We start from the raw sequence: 16,744 nt of genomic DNA, 5'->3' as shown, positions 1-16,744 counted from the left end.
CTTCACATCCAACCCGGAGTGGAAAACCTGCCCCACCCATCCCTTCCTCAGACGGACCTGGTCCACCACCTTCAGGTGGGTCTCCTGAAGTATTGCCACATCTGCCTTTAGCCCCCTCAGATGAGCAAGTCCCCTAGACCGATTACCGGCCCATTCAGTCCTCTCGCATTCCAGGTGACCAACTGGATCAGAGGGCGTCCCGCCCCCTCCCCCGTCGACTAGCCATAGCCCGTTGACTGCCCGCCCCAGGCCAGCACCCCCCGCCCGACCCAGTCCTCACAGCGACAACACCTCACCTCTGTCCCCCCCGGCCCACACCAGCTCCTTCCTAATCCTGCCAGCAGCAACCCGGTATTCCCCTTCCCCCCCCCCCCCCCCCCCCCCCCCCCCCCCCCCCCCCCCCCCCCCCCCCCCCCTCCCCAGGCTAGGAACCTTCCTAGCCGCGAACCGTCCTCCATTGTACTTCTGTGGGTCAGCTAACTTCTGCTGACCCCGGAAACTCCCGCCAAAAACCCGACCCCTCCCAAAGTGGGATCATCCGCCATCTTGTCACTCCTCAAGGCACCGCTCCAGCGCGGGGAGGAACCAGTTAAGCCCCCCCCCCCCGTCATCATCTCCACCCCCCAGTCCCGCAACGCGGGAAACCAGAGGAAAGCCCGCGCTTTCACACTGCCCCACCACACCCTTCTGACGCAGCTCCCAAATACCAGCCCCACTCCATACCCCCAACCCTATACAGAATACAACAAACCCCCCCAACCCTCCCCCGCAAAATACAAAACCCAAACAGTGCCCCCCAACAAAAAACAGAACAACACCCCAATAAATAACCAAATCAAAATTACAAAAGTACAGAAAAAAAACACAGCAACAGCAGAAACCAGCAATAAAGCATTACAACCGACCCTGCAACCCCCAACCCCTAGTTCGAGTCCAGCTTCTCCGTCCGCACGAAGGCCCACGCCTCCTCCGGGGAATCAAAATAATAATGCCGCTCCAGATAAGTTACCCACAAGCGCGCAGGCTGCAACATTCCAAACTTTATTTTCTTCTTATAGAGCACCTCCTTCATCCGATTAAACCCGGACCGCCGCTTAGCCACCTCAGCACTCCAATCCTGGTAGATCCGTACTACCCCATTCTCCCAGTTGCTGCTCTTCACCCTCTTGGCCCAGCACAGTACACACTCCCGATCACTGAACCGGTGGAACCTCACCAGCACCGCACGCGTGGGTTCATTCTCCTTAGGCCTCCTGGCCAGTACTCTGTGGGCTCCCTTCAGCTCCAAGGGTAGCTGGAAAGATCCTGCCCCCACTAGCGAGTTCAGGACGTGGCCACGTAATTTGTCAGATCCGACAACTCCAGTCCCTCCGCAAGGCCCAAGATCCTCAGATTCTTCCGCCTCATGCGGTGATCAAACTCCTCGAAGTGGTCTTGCCACTTCTTATGGAGTGCCTCGTGCCCCTCCACCTTACTCACGAGGACCACGGCCTCCCCCTCACGTTCAGTGGCCTGCGTCTGCAACGCCTGGATGGCAGCACCCTGGGTCATCTGAATCTCCGAAAGTCTTTTATTCGTTTCCTGCTGAGAGCTCAGCACCTCAGCCTTAAAGTCTGCAAAACAGCACAGGAGAGCAGCTTGCTGCTCCTGCGCCCACAGCCTCCACTCCTCTGGTGCTCCGCCGGCTACCATCTTGGAATCCTTCCCCCGTTTTTTCTGGGGAGCTGCTGCCGTTTTCTCCCCCTTTCCACTCCGAGTTCGAGTCATGAAATGCGGAGAAGGTCGATCACCACACATCCCCCACCGGGAGGCAATCGAACAAAATCCATTTTGGGCTCTAAAAAGAGCCGAAAAGTCCGTTTGAATTGGGAGCTCTCGAATGTGCGGCTCCCTACGTCATCGCCGCCATCGGAAGTCCCGGCTTCAGCTAACTTAATGACAAGCAAAGATCTTGCATCGATTCCAGGGGAACACAAAATGATACCTGCTGCATGTAGGCTGAAAGACTACAATGGCAACCAGATTGCTTCAAAAGGATCATACCACTTGAAAGTAGCCAATAAGAAGGTCAAGAAAGTACTATGGTTCAAGATCATGGACGAGCAGAAATCTTCACTGTTAGGTGCCCAAGCCAAGGATTTGTGGCTTGTCGAAAGTATTTTCATGAATACCAAATACACATCAAGACTGGACAATGACATCCAGCAACTGCTTCATTAATACCCTGACGTATTTTGAGGTATGGGTGCTTCACATTACCAAGATAAAATTTTGCTTAAAAAAAGATACAAAACCCATAATTCATCCACCTAGGAGGGTTCCAGCTCCTTTGCACAAAAGGCTGAAATTAGAGCTGTAGCCATCTAAGATGGACACTGGGCTACAACATGGAGAACTGCTAAGGCTGCAGGGAAAAACAGTCTTAGTGAGGACAAGCAGCGTGCAGAAGACTGTTTTGCATTCTGCACGTACAGAAACCAGTTTCTGGCCAGGTGCAGAGTTTCAGCCAAAGGTGCAAATGGGAAACAGATCTGCATAATAATGAGGTGATCCAGATCCAGACCCCGGACAATAGAAACATTTAAGTATCAATGGATACTTTTCCTTAGACGCCCAGACAGAATGGCGCCAAAGCAACCAACACAAAGAGCCGTAGGGACCGCCCCACCCATCGAGGAACGACCCTCAGATTGGGGAGTTTGAAAGATATCGATTGGGAGAGACCCAATCGATACCTGGCAGGTGAAAGAACCCGCCCCAAGGGGCACGGACTTCTAGGACCTATAAGAGTAGGTCCCGCACATGGTTCGGTCTGCTTGCTCCGGCCCAGGACTGCTGTTTTGCTCCGGCCCAGATCTGCTGCTGTTTTGCTCCGGCCCAGATCTGCTGTTGCTTCCAGACTCCAGCCAAGACTTATTACATCGCATCCTGACTCCAGTTTCATCACCGGCCTTTGAGCCTCAGCCATCGAACTGTAAGTGCCAACACAACGATCGCTACGTGATCCAGACCTTGCTAGATCTTGACAACTTTGTGAATCAGAAAGTTGCAGACCAAGAACGGGACGAAGGCCTTGTTCCCTGACCTTGCCTGTTCCTGTCTAGATAAGTATTTAGTTGTTTAGTATTAGAAGTAAGTTAGTCTCTTTAGCGTATGCATGTGTATTTATTATGTTTGTTATAATAAACACCAATCGTTTGGACTTACTAATCGGTGTACGGATTTATTACTTTGAACCTGACCTTGATATACTTGTGACGGTGTCTCAATACGGCACCTGGCGACTCTGAGCATAATTACATATACAGAGCCATTTAGTAGTGTTAAGCACACGGCCTTTAAACTGAGGCGTGTTAATCACACTCCAGTAAAACGAGCAACAGAGCTACAAAGATAAAAGTCTCAAGGAATCACCTCAAGAGTCACACAGCCGACTGACTGGGTCAGCTCTTTGGTGGGCATCAAGAAACCATCAGGTGATCTCAGAATCTGTATAGATCCCAAGGATCTGAACAACAATATTCGTGGGGAACATTACCCTATCCATAAGCGTGAAGAGATAATTTGTGAGATGGCAAACACTCGCATTTTTACTAAACCCGACGCTTCACAATGTTTCTGGCAAATGCAACTAGATGATTCAAGTAAATTGCTTTGTACGTTCAATACTCCATTTGAACGTATCTGATTTAACCGCATGCCTTTTGGGATCATCTCCGCTTCCGAAATCTTTCACAGAATAATGGAGCAGATGATGGAGGGTATTGATGGTATCAGAGTCTATGTTGATGACATAATCATAGGGTCGACTACAAAAGAAGACCACATCACTCGTTTGAGAAAAATGTTTCAAAGGATCCACCAATACTGTTTGAAACTCAATCAATCAAAGTGCACGTTTGCACAAACATCTTTAAATTTCCTGGGTGATACAATATCAGCTCACGGTGTCAGGCCAGATGATGATAACATTTCTGCAGTCCAGATGAAAAAGTTGTGTTAACATTTCTAGGATTCACTAACTTCTTAGGCAAGTTCATATCCAAATTGTCGATGAGGACGTCAGCTCTACGAAACTTAATAAGGAAAACCACTGAATTTGAATTGACGCAACACCACCAAGATGAATGGGAGGATCGCAAGCATCAACTGATGACAGCTCCAATTTTTACTTTCTTTGATCCAAACAGAACTACCAAAATCTCCACCGACGCCAGTCAAAACGGGATTGGTGCAGTGCTTCTTCAACAAGATGATCCATCAGATGGGTTCCAGATGCATATGCATCTAGAGTGATGACTGCCACGGAGATCAGGGCCGGATTCTCCCCTACCCGGCGGGGCGGGGGGTTGGCGCCACGCCGACTGGCGCCAAGGGCCTCTGACGCCCACCGCCCGGCGTCGGGGCTGGCCAAAAGGCCTTCGCCGGTTTGCGCATGCGCCGGCACATGTGCGGTGGGGGGGTCTCTTCCGCCTCCACCATGGTGGAGGCCGTTACGGTGGCGGAAGAAAACGAGTGCCCCCACGGCACTGGCCCGCCCGCCGATCGGTGGGCCCCGATCGTGGTTCAGGCCACCATGGGGGCACCCCCCAGGGCCCGATCACCACCCCCCCCCCCCCAGGACCCCGGGGGCCCGCTCGTGGCACCAATCCCGCCGGCACCAGAGGTGGTTTAAACCACGTCGGCCGGATTGGCCCCTCAGCGGCGGGACTTCGGCCCATCGCGGGCCGGAGAATCGCCGCAGGGGGCACGCCGATCGGCACAGGAGGCACGCCGATCGGCGCGGTGTGATTCCCACTCCCCCCGATTCCCGGGTGGCGGAGAATTCCGGCCATGGCGGGGCGGGATTTACGCCGGCCCCGGACAATTCCCTGACCCTGCCGGCGGTCAGAGAATTCCGTCCCAGGTATGCACAAATTGAAAAAGAGTGTCTTCGACTGATCACAGGCATAATGAAATTTTATGACTATGTGTTCGGGCTTCCCACGTTTATCGTGGAAACGGATCACAGACCACTAGTCCACATAATTGACAAAAACCTGAACGACATGACTCCTCGCCTACAACACATGATGATGAAGTTGAGGAGATATGACTTCGCACTCGTATACACTCCAGGAAAGGACCTCATCATAGTTGACACGCTGTCCAGATCAATCAACACTGAAAGCTCACCACCTGAGTCCATTGATGATATTGAAGCCCAAATGCAGTTATGCACAGAAAGTCTTCCGGCATCTGATATGAAGCTGCAACAAATTTGTCTAGAGACACAAAAAGATGAGACCTTGCTCTGAGTAATGCATCATCCCCAGCATGGTTGGCCAAAGGGACGGTGTCCACAGTAGCAGAACATACAGACAGAATTGACAGGAGTGGATGGACTATAACCAGATTGTCATTCTAAGTCTAAGGTCAGAGATCTAAGCAAGATTCATGAGGGACATCTCGGAATCGAGAAATGCAAAAGAAAAGGGCAGCAGGCCGTGTACTGGCCTGGTATTAATAAAGAGATGATAATGACTTGTGCCACTTGTCAGAAATGTAAAGAGACGCTCTAGCAGCATGAGTTAACTACGTCACCTTGGACAAAAGTAGGCATCGATTTGTTTCATGCTGCAGGTTGTGACTATGTTCTCATCATAGACTACTGCTCAAATTTTCCTGAATTGATGAAACTTCCAGATCTTACTTCCTCATCAGTGATAAAGGTGTTTAAGGAGACGTTTTCAAGACATGGGATTCCACAAATGGTTATATCTCTGGCACTGTGAGTCAGCAGTGCTAACCACTGTGCCACCGAGCCGCCCCACAATGGCGCTCAACGTGGGCACCATTGTGAATGCCTCGGAATGCTTCAGAATCTGGGACATCTGAATGCCTCAGAATCTGGACAATGAATAAAGAAAAAAATAGAGGCCTTTGAAATGTGGATGTGAAGTGAAATGCTTGAAATTCCAGACACAAGCCATAAGAGAAATGAAGAAATGCTTAAAATTGCATAACAAGAAGAAATCTAAAAAGTGCGGCTTCGCCCCTGACAGATGCTGGCAGACTTTCGCTGTCACTGGGTCAAAATCCTGGAACTCCCTCCCTAACAGCACTGTTAGCGACACCTCACGGACTGCAGCGGTTCAAGAAGACAACTCGCCACCATCTTCTGAAGGGCAATAATTGCTGGCCTAACCAGCAACGCCCAGGTCGCGTAAATTATTATTTTTTAATTGCAAATGCTTCCTGTGGAAAGATGACGCTGGGCTCCCATTAGATGTCCAACTGACTGGCGGGACCTCTGTCACCATAACTAAATTCGGCCCATCATGTGGGCCAGCTGAAACGGCTTTTTAACTCCAGCTTGGCTTTGGTAGAAGCATACCGTTGGTCTCCCTTAAGAACCAGTTCAGCCTAACAATTAGAAGAATAATACACAGGGTGGGAAAAGAAAATCAAGATTCCAACTATAAAATTCGCAAAATTGTGGCTGGCAAAAAGGGTATCAAATGGATTGATAGATTTATAACATTGATTTATGCGCTTCAGATAGAGTGACAGTCTGAGAAGTCATTCAAGGCATTTCATCAAACTTATGGAGGTGGAGCTCGCTTTCATCTCTTTGCTGATTTTATTCAGACAAATTCTAATGATCTTTGCCAAGCATCACAAGAAAAAGAGATCTATTATTGCCAGTCTGAATTGTGGGAGAAATTCCTTTGATGGATGGATTTTCTATGCTTTCAGCTAATTTCATTACCACAGGCAAGATCTGAAACCTGAATTGAAAAGTAGATGAGAGCAGTGGATAATATACTTCCCTATCATTCAATCTCCTGCGCAAAGAGGAGTGATGTATTGATTCAGAGGTCTGATTATGCAGTCATAATAAAAGAAAACTGTGAACTGATCAGATTAATGTGAGTCTGAATTGATCTGCCATCAGGAAATATCACTGACAGATGATCTCCTCTCCAATTACTTGTGAAAAGAGCTGGCAAATACTTGCACAGATTTTTGTCTTTGAACCTGATACACAGCTGATTATTTATTCCCAGGCAGAAAAAATTGAGCTTCCTCCACAAGTTCAGAATCTGCTTGAATTAAACATCACAATATTAATGCCAATGGCATATTTTATCATTATATTACCACTTAACGATCAGTAGGAGGCATTTTAAATAGTATGAAATTACATTTTCAGTCAACATTTCTGTGTTCACCCTCAGAGTGAGGAAGTGACAGGAAAGTATATCTACTTACAATTGTAAAAAACTAGGAAATAAGAATGAAACAGTCTTTGTTGAACATTTCTTTCTTCATGATGTTCTTTCAATATCCTTAGGATCCTCTTCACGCTCACTCCCTTTCCCCAAACTCCACCGCTCTTTTTTCCCAACATCTCACTCCCCTCCACATGCTTGCCAGCTGGTACTCTTTCCCACTTTTCAGGGTTCAATCTTCACCATCGAAACTCTCCCGCCTCTTCTTTTACTTCTTTTACTTGTATGGGAGGCTGTGTCTTGGACATTTTACAAGCCTCCCATAAGGATTCTTCTGCCTTCCTTCAATATCAGGAAGTTAAGACTAGAGGATTCATCCTCCAACGGAGTGAGCCCAAAAGAGCAGAATTCGCAAGGTACCGCTTTGGAAACTGTGAGTCTGAATATGAACAGTGATGCAAATCTCCCGGGCCTCTCACGTCCCAACTGGAGATGCCAATAGCAAAATCAACCCCATTGCCTTCTTCTAACAGAAGCTCACTTCACAAGTAAAAGCTGAAAGTTAAGATTATGACAATAATGAGATTTAATTAAACCTTGCTCTGCAGGTTGACACTTGGTCAGTTAGGCATTTTCTTCAATGCGCTTAGAAATTCCACAGGATTGACCAGAACTCCAGTGGAGATTGGGTGAGACACGAAAGTTGCTTTTACATCCGTCTGCAACCTCGGACGTTTCAGACCCATTTGTCTCTCAGCAGGTATAATGTGATCGAAATGAGATGATGGAAATCAACCTCGAGGGGGATAACATTTTATAGTGTTAACTCTAAACAAAGAGCTCTAAATTAATGGCATTATTTAAATATATAAAACTGCAGGATTTAACATACAGGAGACTTGACTTTTTACGACTGAAGAAATTAATACCTGTTTGAAGACTGACCTTTTCCAAGAAAAATTACAAAAAGTAACGTCATCTTGCAATACAATTTAGCTCCCAATCTGAGGATTACTCGGAAAAGCAGGCAATGAACCTGACAATTATGCCCCTGATATTTCAGCCGAGAATGTCAAATCCCGCTAAATATCATCCGGTCCCAGGAAAGCACTAATTCATGATAACATACCACTGGCCTCAGCAATTGCACCCACCCCACCCCTCCTGCTCCCCTCCTTCCTTTCCCCAGCATCACAACCACTCACACCCCACAAACAGATTTTTGATACCATCACACTGAACAGCTTTAATTTAACTCCTCACGGCAGCACGGTGGTGCAGTGGGTTAGCCCTGCTGCCTCACAGCACCGAGGTCCCAGGTTCGATCCCGGCTCTGGGTCACTGTCCATGTGGAGTTTGCACATTCTCCCCATGTTTGCGTGGGTTTCTCCCCCACAACCCAAAGATGTGTCGGGTAGGTGGATTGGCCAGGCTAAATTACACCTTAATTGGAAAAAATGAATTGGGTACTCTAAATTTTTTTTTTAAACTTGAACTCCTCACTTGTCGCTAGATAGAATTTTAGAAAACTGACAGCAACTGAGGACTATTTAGGAACCAAAGGAATCATAGGAACAGGAGAAGGCCATTCAGCCCCTCGAGCCAGTCTCACCATTCAATGAGATCTAGGTTGATAAGTGACTTAACTCCATGGGCCTTTGGCCCATATCCCTTGATAACTTTGATTAAGAAAATTCTATATATCTCAGATTTAAAATGAAATGAAATGAAAATGAAATGAAATAACAACTTATCTAGTTTCAACTGCTGTTTGTGGGCGAGAGTTCCAAACTTCTACCACCCTTTGAGTGAAGGAGTTCTTCCGAACATCTCTCATGAACAGTCTGGCCCTAATTTTTAGACCATGCCCCCCAGTTTTAGAATCTTCAACCAATGGAAATAGTTTGTCTTGATCTACCCTATCTTTCCCTGTTAATATGAAATGAAAATTGCTTATTGTCACAAGTCGGCTTCAAATGAAGTTACTGTGAAAAGCCCCTAGTCGCCACATTCCAGCGCCAGTTCGGGGAGGCTGTTACGGGAATTGAACCATGCTGCTGACCTGCCTTGGTCTGCTTTAAAAGCCAGCGATTTAGCCCTGTGTGCTAAAACAGACCCTTAATACTTTGATAAGGTCACCCCTTAACCTTCTAAATTCCACCAAAAACAAGTCTAATTTGAGTAATCTCCCCTCGTAGCTCAACCCCTGTGGCCCAGGTATCATTTTTGTCAACCTATGTTGCACTCCCTCCAAGGCCAAAATATCCTTCCTAAGGTGTGGTGCCAGAACTCCAAGTGGGAACTAACAAGGGTTTTGTATAGCTGCAGCATAATCTCAGTGCCTTTATATTCCAGTCCTCTAGATAGAAAGGCCAGCATTCCATTAGTGTTTTTGATTATTTTCTGCACTTGTTCCTGGCATTATAAGGATCTGTGCACCTGAACCTAAAGTCTCTTTGGACATCCACTGTGCCTCACCTCTTTCCATTTAGAAAGTGCTCTGATCTCCCTTTTTTGGTCTAAAATGGATAACCTCTCGCTTGCTTACATTGAATTCCATTTGCTACAATCTTGTCCATTCGCCTAGTCTGTCAAGATCTCGTTGAAAATTTATGCTGTCACCTCGGCTGTCTATGATGCCACCTAACTTTGTATCATCAGCAAATTTATATATGTGACTTTCTCTGCCATCATCCTAATGTTCTAATGTTCATCCAAGCATTAATGAATGGTGTGAATAATTGAGGCCCCAACACAAATCCCTGTGGTACATCATTAGTTACCCCCTGCCAAGTAGAGTAATTATCTATTATTCCCGCTCTCCACTTGTCAGCCAAACAATCTTTTAACCATGTCAATAATTTGCCCTCAGCTCCATGGGCTTCCAACTTTGTTAACAGTCTCTTATGTGGGACTTTATCTAATGCCTCTGGAAGTCCATATAAATGACATCCATAGACATTCCCCTGTCCATTATCTTAGTCACCTCTTCACCAATTTCAATTTCAAGCATTATTTTCCCTTCACAAATCTCCCTGATCGACCAACTTTTTCAAGGTGTTCAGTTACCCCATCCCTGATTATAGACTCGGGCAATTTCCCCACCACAGATGTTAGGCTAACCTATGTGTAATTCCCAATTTCCCCCTTTTATCCTTCTTAAAAAGTGGAGTGACGTGTGCAATTTTCTAATCCAGAGGGACTAATCTGATGTGTTGGGTAAACTGGGTCTGCGAGGACTGCGTTTACTGTAGCAGTGAGAGAGACAGGCTTCCAACACTTGAAGGAATGCAACTCTATTTTATTGAACTCATAACTATTATACATACTTTAACTGTGGATTGACACTATGCTGAGTTAACTGGAGACCTGACCAGATTATCTTGCTACCAAATGGTGGATGTTCTAGTTGTTGCTCACGGGCTCTGACTGTCTCAGAGGCTGCATCCCAAGAGAGCAGGAAAACTAGTGCCCTCTGTCATAATATACACCTGTATATCATGGTGCAGACACACACACTGATGGACATACACTAGGACCAATCAACATGCACAAACACCGCAGTCAATCACCAGTTAGAACACACGCACTATAAAGACAGAGGGCATCACTTTTCCCGCTCATTCAGGATGCTGCCTCTCAGAAGCACAAGAGCTTATCAAGTACAGTACAGACTCTCACCACGTGCTGAGTGAATCAACTGGTTCGGACAGGCACAGGTCTGTAGTTAATCTAGCATCTTGTAAACCTACAGTTATAGTATGTCTAGCATTTTATAAGAGTTAATAAAATAGTGTTGAACCACCTTCAGTGTTGGTGGCCTATGCCTGCTTCACAGATCCAAAGTGCCCAACACATCACCCTCTGACTTTATAGTGGCCGTGTCCTGTCTGGTGATTGGCTGCTGTGTTCTGTGTGTTCATTGGTCATCCTGTATGTCAATCAATGTCTGTCTGTGCACCATCATACACTTGTGTGTATATTATGAAGGGCGAAATTCTCCGACCCCCGCAGGGTCGGAGAATCGCCCGGGGCCGGCGTAAATCCCACCCCCACCGTGGCCGGAATTCTCCGCCACCCGGGAATTGGCGGGGGCAGGAATCACGCCCGGCCGATTGGCGTGCCCCCCGCGGCGATTCTCCGGCCCGCGATGGGCCGAAGTCCCGCCGCTGAGAGGTCAATCCCGCCGACGTGGTTTCAACCACCTCTGGTGGCGGCGGGATTGGCAGCGCGAGCGGGCCCCCAGGGTCCTGGGGGGGGGGGGGGGCGGGCGCGGGGCGATCGGGCCCCGGGGTGTGCCCCCATGGTGGCCTGGTCCACGATCGGAGCCCACCAATCGGCGGGCGGGCCAGTGCCGTGGGGGAACTCTTTTTCTTCCGCCACCGCCACGGCCTCCACCATGGCGGAGGTGGAAGAGAACCCCTCTACCGCGGCTGCTGACGCACCGGCGCATGCGCGAACTGGCGAAGGCCTTTCGGCCAGCCCCGACGCCGGGTTTGGCGCCAATCGGCATGGCGCCAACCACTCCGGCGCGAACCTAGCCCCTAAAGGTGCAGGGAAGACCACACATTTGGGGAGGCCCGACGCCGGAGTGGTTGGCGCCACTCCGCTATGCCCGGAACCCCCGTCCCGCCGGGTAGGGGAGAATCCCGGCCGACATCTCCCCCCTTTAAAAAGAAATGTGTATAGGTCAATAATTAGTGAGTGTGTGTAGGAGCCTGACTATGTACAAAGTATGTGAGCGTATTTACATGAGTAGGAGCCTGACTATATAGAAAATACGTGAACGTATTTACATGAGAAGGTGTCTAGGTGTCTACAGATAGAGCGCATACAACAAATTAGGAAGAAACAATATGTACAGATGTGTAAACGAAGCACAAAGCAATGCAACATTCATTCTATCAATTCAGTCTCTGTGGCGGGTGACAAATTCTGGTTGACCGCCTCAAGGGTGGGTCAGGGGCCGCCTGCACTGGAACGGGCGGAGCTGCCTCCAATGTAGAGGGTGGCAAAAGAAGTGGCAGATTGGTGACTCGTGGAAGCGTGTGTCCTGAGGAATCAGCAGTTAAGGCGGGATATCACATTCAGGTGGTGAGCGTGGAAGCAGCTGCAGTGCCCGCCTATTACGCCGAAGATAAGAGCCATCATGCATGCGAACGAGAAATGATGTGCGGGCCACTTGCATGACCACCACAGCTGTGGCAGACCAGCCACCGTCAGGAAGCTGAACACGAACTCGGTCAGTAGGGACCAGAGCGGGGAGATCTGTGGCATGGACGTCATACGCTGACTTGCATTGGGCCCGAGACTGTTGCTTTCTTTGCAGGGCCAGAAAATTGTCAAGGTCCGGGATGTGGATAGCTGACACCGTCATCCGTAGTGTGCGGTTCATTAGCAGCTGTGCTGGGGACAGGCCAGCAGACAAAGGAGCCGCCCTGTAGGCTGGCAGTGTGAGGTTAAAATCTGAACCCGAATCAGCAGCTTTGCACAACAGTCTTTTAACAATGTGTACCCCCTTTTCAGCTTTCCCATTCAACTGGGAGTAGTGGGGGCTTGAAGTGACATGTGTAAAAATGTACCGTCAGGAAAAATCCGTCCACTCCTGACTGAAGCAAGGGCCATTATCAGTCATGACTGGAAGTGGAAAGTCACGACGAGCAAAGGTCACTTTGCACGCCCTGATGACTGTTGCTGATGTGAGGTCAGTCAGTCTGACCACCTCGGGGTAGTTAGAAAAATATTCCACGAGGAGGATGTAGTCCCGGCCTTTTGCGTGAAAGAGATCAATGGCAACCTTGGTCCATGAGGACGACACCAGTTCATGTGGCTGCAAAGTCTCTTTCGGCTGAGCCGACTGGAACCGTTGGGACGTAGGGTAATTGAGGACAGTGTTGGCAATGTCCTGATTGATGCCAGGCCAATACACTGCCTCTCGGGCTTGCCGGCAACACTTTTTGACCCCCAGGTGACCCTCGTAGAATTGGCCAAGGACGAGCTCTCGCATACTCTGTGGTATGACTATCCTGTCCAGTTTCATTATTATGCCATCGACTACTGCCAGATTGTCTTTTATATTGTGGAATTGTGGGCACTGGCCCTTTTGCCAACCATCTGTGAGATGGCGCATGACCCATTGGAGTAAAGGATCCTTGGCCATTTCCTGACGAATCTGCACGACCCTTTCATCAGTGGCCGGAAAGTTGGAAGCACAGAACTTAATATGGGCGTCGAACAGGCCGACGAAGCCCGACTGCTCGCAAGGCGTGGTGATAGAGCGAGAGAGTGCATCGGCCACAATGAGCTCCTTACCCAAGGTGTAGACCAGGTCAAAATCATAGCGTCGGAGTTTGAAGAGGATACGTTGGACGCATGGAGTCATATCGTTGAGGTCCTTCTGCATGATGTGAACCAGTGGCCTGTGGTCCATCTCGACCGTGAATTTGGGGAGTCCATACACATAATCATGGAATTTGTCAATCCCCGTGAGGAGGCCCAGGCACTCTTTTTCGATTTGAGCACATCGCTGCTCAGTAAGTAGGTGTCATGGCTCTAGATGCATATGCGACTGGGGCCCAGGAGGAGAACTCATCGCGCTGGAGGAGTACTGCCCCAATGCCAGCCTGGCTTGCGTCGGTGGAGATCTTCACCTCCGTGGCAGGGTCGAAAAACGCCAGTACTGGGGCCTTGGTGAGTTTCGCCCTGAGCTCACGCCACACTCACTCATGAGCGGGGAGCCTTTGGAAGTCGATGGTTTTTTTAGCAAGATTGCAGAGAGCTGTGGTGTGAGATGCAAGGTTGGGGATAAACTTTCCAAGGAAGTTGATCATCCCTAGGAAGCGGAGGACCGCTTTCTTGGCCTCCGGTGTCTTCATAGCATTGATCACCGACACCTTATCTGCATCTGGCTGCACACCAAACTGCAAAATATGGTCGCCGAGGAACTTTATTTCTGCTTGACCGAACGAGCATTTGGCTCTGTTGAGTCGGAGACCATGCTCGTGGATCCTCTGGAACACTCGCTTTAGGCAATCGATGTGCTCCTGAGGAGTTGTGGACCAGACAATGATGTCATCGACGTACACTCGCACCCCCTCGATGCCCTCCATCATTTGCTCCATTATTCAGAGATGATGCCAAAGGGCATCTGGTTGTAACAGTAATGACCAAACGGGGTGTTAAATGTAAAGAGCTTTTGACAAGACGCGTCCAGCTGTATCTGCCAAAACCCCTTGGAGGTATCCAGCTTCGTGAAAAACTTGGCGTGAGCCATTTCGCTGGTGAGCTCTTCTCGCTTTGGGATAGCATAGTGTTCCCTCATGATGTTACGGTTCAAATCTTAGGGGTTGATGCAAATGCGCAGTTCCCCTGACGGTTTTTTGACACAAACCATGGAGCTAACCCAGTCCGTGGGTTCCGTGACCTCAGAAATGACGCCCTGGTCCTGGAGGTCTTGCAGCTGCTGCTTGAGGCGGTCCTTAAGGGGCGCCGGCACCCGATGGAGTGCATGAACCACAGGTGTGACATTCGGTTTCAGGAGTATCTTGTATTTTGTAGGGGAGTGTGCCCATACCCTCGAAGACGCTGTGGTATCGTGCTATGATATCATCTAATTAGGTTTGGAAGTTGGCATCTGGCGAGGCTGATGCCTCAGCGGGCGACATGATGCAAACCCGCTGCACAAGATTCAGGATTTTGCAGGCCTGAGCACCGAACAAGGAAGCTTTGTTGGACCCTACAATTTCAAAACGCAGGGTGGCTTTTGAAGAACGATGGGATACCACAAGCTGGCATGAGCCACTGGCAGCAATGGCATTGCCACTGTAGTCGAGAAGCTGGCAGGCCGATGGAAAGATGCTTGGCTTGGCGTGGATGTTATCCAGGTCAGACTTCGAAATGAGGTTCGCTGAAGCGCCGGTGTCCAGCCTGAAGCGTATGCAAGACTTGTTGACCGTAAGGGTGGCACACCACTCATCGTCCTGATCAATGCTCATCACTGGGAGGGGCTTGGCCTTTTTTGAGGAAAGCATTGTATGCTTGGTGATGATGCTCACCCGGAATGGGGATGTGATATCCTCGGTGTCGGGATCTGGAACCATGTCGGAGTCGGAGTCTGCAACGTGTTGCTGCACTGACCGGACGTTCCTGCGCTGCGGCTGGGATCGCTGTGTGGTGGGCAGTTGAGTAGATCTGCACAGGGCTGTGTAGTGGCCAAGATTGCCACACTGGAGACAGCTTCGAGATTTTGAGGGACATTGCCACTTTAAGTGGGCGGAGCCACAGTTGTTGCATGTCATGGCGCCGACGTCAGAACGCTCTGTGTGCCACCGTGCATGCGCGGTGCGGTCGAACGATGTGCACAGCTGCACAGTTCGGTCATCGGCCTCGCCGTCCCCTCGGTCATTGCGTGCATGCGCAGGAGCCCGGGAAAAGCGCGCAAAATGGCCGCCCTCATCCAGGCCCTGGAGCTGTTTTATGGCCTACACCCGCTCCGCATCGTGGGGGTCTTGCCGCGCCGTCTCTGCCACCTTGATATGGGAGTACCGGTTATTAGCGTGCTCATGTAGGACGCAGGTCTCGATGGCGATGGTGAGGGTAAGCTGCTTAACTTTAAGGAGCTGCTGGCGAAGGGGATCGGAGTGGACCCCGAAAACAATCTCGTCGCGGATCATGGAGTCAGAAGTGGAGCCGTAGTTGCAGGATTGCGCGAGGATACGGAGATGGGTTAAGAAGGACTGAAAAGGTTCATCCTTACCCTGAAGCCTCTGCTGGAACACATAGCGCTCAAAGCCCCTGTTGACTTCGATGTCACAGTGGCTGTCGAACTTCAGCAGGACTGTTTTGAACTTTGTCTTGTCCTCATTTTCAGCAAAGGTGAGGGAGTTAAAAATGTGGATAGCGTGGTCCCCAGCTGTAGAGAGGAAGAGAGCAATCTTCCTGGCATCTGATGCAGCTTTGAGGTCGGTGGCTTCAAGATACAGCTGAAACTTCTGTTTTAAAATCTACCAGTTTGCACCGAGGTTGCCGGCGATGCGGAGCGGCGGGGGAGGGCGGACGCTGTCCATGTTACCGGATGGCTGATCGCTGATCAAAGGCAGACTATCTCAAGGTAGGTCCATCAAACTCTAACATGACTCACTGGTACCATGATGTGTTGGGTAAGCTGGGTCTGCGAGGGCTGCATTTACTGTAGCAGTGAGAGAGACAGGCTTCCAACACTTGCAGGAATGCAACTCTATTTTATTGAACATACTTTAAATGTGGGTTGACACTATGCTGAGTTGACTGGAGACCTGAGGCTAACCTGACCAGACTATCTTACTACCACATGGTGGATGTTCTAGTTGTTGCTCATGGGCTCTGGCTGTCTCAGAGGCTGCATCCCAAGAGAGCGGGAAAACTAGTGCCCTCTGGCTTTCTAGTGGCCGTGTCCTGTCTGTTGATTGGCTGCTGTGTTCTGTGTGTTCATTGGTCATCCTGTGTGTCAATCAATGCCTGTCTGTGCATCATCATATACTTGTGTGTATATT

The sequence above is a fragment of the Scyliorhinus canicula genome, chromosome 1 (genome assembly GCF_902713615.1).
Source record: "Scyliorhinus canicula chromosome 1, sScyCan1.1, whole genome shotgun sequence".
Classification (NCBI taxonomy): Eukaryota; Metazoa; Chordata; class Chondrichthyes; order Carcharhiniformes; family Scyliorhinidae; genus Scyliorhinus; species Scyliorhinus canicula.
The sequence above is the reverse complement of the archived record's forward strand: the minus strand, read 5'-3'. Positions refer to the sequence as shown.